This window comes from Eleutherodactylus coqui, chromosome 11, assembly GCF_035609145.1.
Source record: "Eleutherodactylus coqui strain aEleCoq1 chromosome 11, aEleCoq1.hap1, whole genome shotgun sequence".
Classification (NCBI taxonomy): domain Eukaryota; kingdom Metazoa; phylum Chordata; class Amphibia; order Anura; family Eleutherodactylidae; genus Eleutherodactylus; species Eleutherodactylus coqui.
This window is the reverse complement of record NC_089847.1, coordinates 111,082,922-111,091,348: the sequence shown is the minus strand read 5'-3', so window position 1 is coordinate 111,091,348 and position 8,427 is coordinate 111,082,922. Positions and strand designations below refer to the sequence as shown.

The 8,427-nt window shown below is 32.3% G+C and overlaps 1 protein-coding gene across 1 annotated transcript in view; it reads left to right on the top strand.

Annotated features, from left to right (window-relative positions):
• The first annotated feature begins 1,105 nt into the window (after positions 1-1,105).
• Positions 1,106-8,427, top strand: part of PAX6 (paired box 6) — a 32,430-nt gene continuing 25,108 nt past the window's right edge. The window contains exon 1 of the mRNA XM_066582218.1: positions 1,106-1,196. The gene's annotated coding sequence lies outside the window, so the exon portion shown is untranslated. The remainder of the gene's footprint in view (positions 1,197-8,427) is intronic.

Here is an 8,427-nt window from a genome sequence, read left to right as displayed (position 1 = left end):
ACAAACTCAGTTGTTTTATATGTGTAAATTGAATTATGTGTGCTAATATTATAGGAGCTACCTGTAACAAAAATAGAATGGAATATATATATATACATACAGTAGGTGCCAGAAATCAAACATGGCAAGGACATTTTATAGGTGTACGTATATGAGAGGACTGGGATGACATGTATTAAATTGATTAAAATACAATTAGGCAATGATGATGAAGTTCTAGTAATAAGAACAGTATGGCACATTTGATTCAATGATGAAGAGAAAGAAGCAGAATTAGACCAAGATTATTGACTGATGAGAAAGAGGACTTACATATATTATTGTTTGCATATAAATAGTAGGCGTACTTTCGATTTTATATATATATATAATAAAAAATATTAAAATAAAATGCATAACATATAACTATATATTACATATGTAAGTATGTATAATATATATGTTACATATATAATTAAAATGTACAAACCTATAGAATTATAGAAGTAACACAAATAAATATCTATAGAAATAACTACATAAATATATTTGTAATAATTCCTCTCAACGTACATGAAAGTATAGCGTCACACTACTTTCTATATATTTACCTTTGTCTACATTTTTTATTCCAATATATATATATATACACATGTACACACATATTTGCATTATATTATACATATATATGTATTGGTATTATAATATATATATACACACACACATATATATATATATATATATACACACACACACATATATATATATATATATATATACACACACACACACACACATATATATATATATATATATATATACACACACATATATATATATAATGTATTTATTATAATACCATCCGACTTATTATTATACTTTAAGTTCATAACCTCTTCTCTGAGACCATAGATTAGCCCGGGCCTGTCTGTCCCCTCTATTCTTGTTAATAGGATAGTATGGAGAGCACTACTCTCCCCTGTGATGTCACTGGCATGTCTCAGCCAATCAGGGCATGGCTGGCATTGATATTAAGGGAAAGTTAGAGTGTAGTCACACACCCTGGTTTTTTCCTGTCACTGACATTTAAACTGTGTGGCAGATTCTCATGTAAAATCTGAAGATCAAACCTGCCAGTTCTCAACTATCAAGGAAAAGCTCAAGTGCCAGAATTATCATCACAGATCATGTGAATTGCTCGTCGCAAGCTGCAACAGGTAATATTTCTTCCTAATACTTGTGTAAATCATGCTAATCCCACGCTATCTATTGTATTTGTTCTGCCTGTTTGCTGACATATCCTATAGCCTTAGCATTCATTTCCTAAGCTGTTTTGTCCTGCAAAAAACTTAGGATAGAAGTGAAGATTTGGCCGTTTGTCGTAAACATAAAATACGGACCCAAAAGTAAAATACTCTAAATGTGTCGAACTTGCAGAAATTTGTGTTACACCTAATGCATGTACAGTTCCCAGTTGGGTTTGTCTGACTGGTTGGAAGTTTTTTTTTTGTAGTGTAATGGAAGAATGTGCTGCACATAGTTGTGAGAATTGTAAATCCTTTACCCCTTGTGATTTGATCTTTTTTTCAGAAGACCTTATAATTAGTGATTTGCACCGGCTAGGAGAATAGGGAGTTGAGTTACAGTGAACTGGTCACACCCTCCTCGGCTGCTGAAAAACTTACTTAAGAAAATTGAATTTCAAGAAAATAAAAAAAAACAACAAAAAAACCCCCCAAAACAGTCATGGCCTGTTATACTGGAATCGAAATAAAAACACGGTCACTTTATATGTATAGATCCCATTATTACTATTAGTTGAAAAAAAAAAGTTATGCAGTTTTGGGGGTTTAAGTATTTTTGTACAATTTAATATTTTTGGGGTCTTGTTAGAATATTGAAAAAGTTGCGATTTTTTTCATTAACTCTTATTTCTTATGGATTATGAACGAGAACAACAATTAAAAAAAAGTAGTAGAAAAAAGAAAAAAATTTTAAGAAAAAAAAAAAAATATATACTCTGTCGCCTGATCTGATCTACAGCCTGGGATTTTCAATCTTTAATCAAATTAATAAAATCAATACTGAGCTGTTTAAAAGCCTCGATGATTAACACAGATTAAATGTGTTTGGAACAGCTTGGGATGGTCTTCCGCAGAAATCAAGTTAATGCTTAAATCCTCTATAGATGGAAAGAAAGAGAGAAAGAGAGTCCAAAGAAATGAATATGAATTAAAACAAAAAGTTGATAAAGTTTCTAAAAAATGTAGCTAAAATCTAATATCGTAAAGCAATCAAAAATGTAATTACCTTTTGAAATATTTGGGACAGTATCAGCCTGGCTGTGTTCCTCTGATATGCAAGAGGCTTGCGTGTATATCTTTAAAATGATGAATTTACACTTAACTCAATGTCCCCAACACTACAGAACTCCAACACCGCCCCATATACACAAATAGTCATTGGTTCTCCTAGAGGCAAATGCATTTCAGTCTAACACGTCAGGAATGGTGTTTATCTCTAGGTTCAAAGTGATCTGGACAAGGGGACTTTAAGCATTTTTCTGGATATTAAAAAAGGTGACTTGTAGAACAGATATTAATGCAACAAGACACACATAGCACTGCCACCAATGTAGCATTCACAGAAACACAAAAATGCTGTAGAGTAGAATACTACAGAGCTTAAGACCAGAAACACTTAATTTTATGCATATGCTGGAGTATGTATAAAAGTTTCAGACAACTGCAATATTTAACAGACACACTATATATATATATATATATATATATATATATAGATAGATAGATATATAGATATATATACACACACATATATATATATATATATATATATATATACACACAAACGACTTTGACAAAGAAAGTTGTTAATAGGAAAACTTTACTATATATATATATATACACACTCTCACACATTATATATATATACGCACATATATATATATATATATATATATATATATATATATATATATATATATATAAAATTGGATATTTGTCAATCACAAAAAAAAATAATAAAACCAATAGTTGATTTTCTTGGAAAACATTTAAAAAAAGTAATTTTCAAAATAATATTTTATATTAATACAACAGCAGCATTAGTCGTAATAAAGATCATTACAAATGTAAAAGCAATAATACAAGAAAACAAAAAAACCTGCACTTTTTGAGCTAATTAAGGTTAACAAGTAGAAATAATAATGATAAGAATAATAATAAATTTCATCATCAAAAGCAGACCAAGGATTGTACTCACAGTGACTTTTTAGAATTTTTTATTATTTACATTTTTATTACTTTTCATAAACACAGTATGCAATAAAAAAACTTAGAATACTTTTCTAGATCATTTTCATAGAGATCATGAGAATTACAACAAAGTGTTCTGAGATAGTTTAGATCTTTCTATGTTCGCTTTTGGGTAAAAGAAAACTTTTCTGTTGACCTTGTTGTTTTCAATAAAATTAATAATCCGTGACACCTTTGGATACTTGTCTTTGGCAAAGTGGCAATTGTATATAGCTCTAGAGTTTATTTTAAAAAAACCCTCCGATGTAAATGAAATCATACAGATAGGCGCCCAGAGCACTCACCTTTTGTAAGTGCCACTGACACACACACCCCCAAGTCTCCATTAAAATGACGTAATTTGCATTCACTTACACCCTCCCCTTATGCTTTTTTTTTTTTTTTTTAATTCCCCAAAACTAAAACTTTTTTTTTTTTCCTCCTTTTCGGAGGGTATACAAAGCCCACTCTGCCCCAGGGAGAAATAGGAGCATGATTCAGGAGAAGGCATTAGTTGCTGTTAATCCCAACAGTTGCTAATTGAAAATGGTCAGACGTTTACTCGTAATCATGGAAGAGAGAGGGAGAAGTACAAGTCATTTAATTATTTTATAAAGAAATGTGAATTCAAAGGGACAACGAGAAGATGGTAGAAAAAGTCAGAGATTGGGCAACTAGGAACTTGGAAAATTCGTCATTTTCCTTGATGTCCGCCATGTGCTCAGAATATACATAATATACACATACATGAATTTACATTAGAAGGGAAGCTTACCAATATACAAAGTTTGGATAGTTCACCTATACCTAGCATAGTGAGCCAGCATGCCATTAGAGGTGCTACTTTTAACCCTAGTCATGCTGAATAGGGATGAAGATTTTCAAATCAAGCAAAAATCGAAAAAAAAAATCTTATTCTTTTCTAAAAGGTACTTGAGTCCCAACAATTTAGATAAATTCATGAAATATGAGTCTATAGAAAATCGAAACTTGGTCAACTTGTGGCTAGGCTGGTTTGGAGCTAGATAGATAGATAGATAGACATGAGATAGATAGATATGAGATAGATAGATAGGTAGATAGATAGATAGATAGATAGATAGATAGATAGATAGATATGCGGTAGATAGATAGATAGATAGATATGGGATAGATAGATAGATAGATAGATAGATAGATAGATAGATAGATAGATAGATAGGAGATAGATAGATAGGTAGATAGATAGATAGATAGATATGCGGTAGATAGATAGATAGATAGATATGCGGTAGATAGATAGATAGATAGATAGATATGCGGTAGATAGATAGATAGATAGATATGAGATAGATAGATAGATATGAGATAGATAGATAGGAGATAGATAGATAGATAGATATGAGATAGATAGATAGATAGATATGAGATAGATAGATAGGAGATAGATAGATATGAGATAGATAGATAGATAGATAGATAGATAGATAGATAGATAGATAGATAGATAGATAGGAGATAGAAAGATAGATATGAGAGAGATAGATGGATGGATGGATAGATAGATAGTAGATAGAGTTGCAGTTCTTGGGCATATTCAGCTAAGTATAAATATATACTATTTTAAACAAATTACTTGGAAGCCTTTTACGGAACAAGATAATAGAACTTTAAAAAAAAAATCTCTATTGAGGACACTAGATTTTAACATTTTTAATATTTTTTTATTTTAAAGTTATTGAAAATTTGCCTTCAATTTTAATTTTTCTTTAATTACTTTTTAATTCACTTTTGTATAATAGATTGTAACAGCGCTTATTCTTCCTCTCTCTACTCATATCATTTTTTATTATTATTATTATTTTTTTTTCTTTCATTTTTAACTTTTGTTTTCAACTCCATCATTTAATTATAACCTAGCGGTATTAAAAGAAAAGCGATTTCCACAAAAGACCATCATATGCTGATAGGCTAAACTATTGATTAATACAAGCTGTTCCAAAAAGTCTTGTAACACTAATCTCTGTGTTAATCAAGGCTCAGCGCTAGTTTTCTTAGCGACTGGAGATCCTAGGCTGCGGGTCAGATGAAATGGCTGCACACTTCATATCTTCTCCGTGATATATTTTCAATTAGAGGTCAATTTATTAACCACTTTGTCCTGCGTGACATCTGGAATATGTGAGTGCAGCTTAGTGTTACAATAACTAGGATGGGCAATCCAATGCCGAGGTTGTTCTTTTATTGATAACAACAATTCACAGGAGACAACATGAAATGATGTTATAATTCCAACAAGACGGTAGACGGCAATCGCTGGCGGTTATGGGCACAGAGCGGTTCTTTTTTTTTTTTCTAGACACTTGGATTATAAAGTGAGTGGACTGGATTAAATCCTGCAACATTTTACAGCGATTTATTGTATTCTACTGATATGCATATAAAAAGCCTATCTGCTCGAAGTAATTATGCTGCATTTTTTTGTGGCATGACAGCTGGATAAACATGATTTCTAATAAACATCTCTAATGAGGGAGGAGGGCCAGTGGCAGGATTATAGATTTTTTTTAAGGAAAAAAAACTTCCAATATATACAGATATTTAGATACAGGCACTAAAATATAGCACAAAGATAAAAAGTAATTTCTTACCTGGTTCTATTCTGCTCATTATTTTTCTTACTTGAAAACCAATTGAAATATGGATACAATTTAAAATGCAAAGTTACAATAATTGTGGGTGACTAAATGGTAACGTGTGACAAATAGCAGCACACTAAAGAGGTGATTAGATAAGGGGAAAATAAAGTGACGATTGATCTAAGTATTTAGATCACATTGGCAGATACTGGTCTTTAGAAGGCATTTATTAAATAGATAGATAGATAGATAGATAGATAGATAGATAGATAGATAGATAGATAGATAGATGATAGATATGAGATAGATAGATATGGGATAGATAGATAGATAGATAGATAGATAGATAGATAGATAGATAGATAGATAGATAGATAGATATGGGATAGATAGATAGATAGATATTAGATAGAGAGATAGATGGATAGATAGATAGATGGATAGATAGATATGGGATAGATAGATAGATATTAGATAGATAGAGAGATAGATATCAGATAGGTAGATAGATATGAGATAGATAGATAGATAGATAGATAGATAGATAGATAGATAGGGGATAGATAGATAGATAGATAGATATGAGATAGATATGGGATAGATAGATAGATAGATAGATAGATAGATAGATAGATAGATAGATAGATAGATAGATAGATAGATATGAGATAGATAGATCTTTCTAGGAATACTCTAAATTGTTGAAATATTTTTGCAAGTGTGCAGATGTTTTCATTGATATTCTAGAAGAACAGGCCACATTTTTCTCCTTCAGAATTCAATTTTCTTAAGTAAGTTATAAGCAGCCGTGGAGGGTGTGACCAGTTCACTGTAACTCAATTCCCTATTCTCCTAACCATTGCAATGCGCTAATTATAAAGTCGTCTGGAAAAAAAAAAGATCAAATCGCAAGGGGTAAAGGATTTACCATTCTCACAAATATGTGCAGGACATTCTTCCATTAGCCAAGAAGAAGAAAAAGGAAAGATAGATACATAGACAGATATGAAATAGATATAGAGATAGATAGATATAAACTGGATAGAGATAGATATGAGATAGATGATAGATATAGAGATAGATAGATATGAGATAGATATGAGATAGATAGATAGATAGATAGATAGATAGATAGATAGATAGATAGATAGATATGAGATAGATAGATAGACAGATAGATAGATGGATAGATAGACTCTCACTATTCTGTACAATATAGCATAAACCCCTTTAGATTTCCGCTGCTGGGGTAGGATCTTCACCACATTTTGGAGTAAGTTTTCCTGGCACCCCAGACAGTGAGGATTGGGAGAAGGTTTCCAGGCATTAGCTTAGAGGGAACTACAGTCAGGGGGCACGGCTTGAGTCGCTGTGAGGGGGGCACTGCTGGGCACAGAAGCTGTGTGTAGGCCGAGAGAGGACGGAGAGTGACAGGCAGGCAGCTCATTATCCTGCTCCCATTCACTAACATGCAAACTCTCTGGCAGAGTCGTTTGTCTCCCTATTGTAGTCTATGTAAGAATGCAATGCTTGTCAGCCCTCTCATTCACTGTCCACATACTTTATTGATGAGATGTGACTTTTAACACTTTCACATGTCAAGAAAAGTCAAGTGTACACATCTAATACTTCATTTTCTCCCCTTCCCCTCGCATTCCCCATCCCTCTCCTCTCCGGGCTTGTTTTATTGTTAACTTTTTATTTCAGTTCTCTTTTTCTCCATGCTCGCAACTTGTGAAATTAACAATTAAGGCAACCAGAGATCAAGCTGGTACTTTAAATGTAACCTTAAAACTAGCACCCAGGGGTTGCTTTGGAGTGTACTGAGGTGTGTATTAATAGTGTACTACTCTACAAATGTACTTTCTGGTGTGTGGTCAAAATACTAAAAAGCATTAACTTGGTTGGACTTGATGGCTGTCACCTCCTAATGTCATAAATCAAGGCGCCATTGTATAATGATGGAGAAAATGCTTCATTTGTGTAATGCATGTATTTAATGCACATATGTATATATATATATATATATAGGCCTTGGTCACACCCTCTTCCTGTCTACTGTAATAATAACATTGACAGTTTTAGGAAAAGCAAACCATCAATAGCATTAGAATATACAGATGCAGCAAAATATAACAGAGAAGTGCAAAACTGCTACATTTGTATCTAGTGATGTAGCAGAGCTGAGTTTGTAATATGCCTAGATTTTCCTAGTGATACACCTATGGATATCACAATGACACACTCAGCACTGCTACATCTGTATATTCTATTTCACCACATATCACATACATTATACATAATGCTTCTTCTTGCATTACCTGCAGGAAAGAGAATTCATTCCAGGTTGAAGAATTTTGCAAATATTATCTGGCATAAAAGTAAAAGTGACTCTTAAATTTTGATGATGTCTTAGATACCAGAAAAAAAACACTTTAGTCAACAATGACACGTGGAAGAAGTTTGTAAGTATTTGCCAAGGACACTTAAGGCCACTCTGTCAACACACTTAGTGA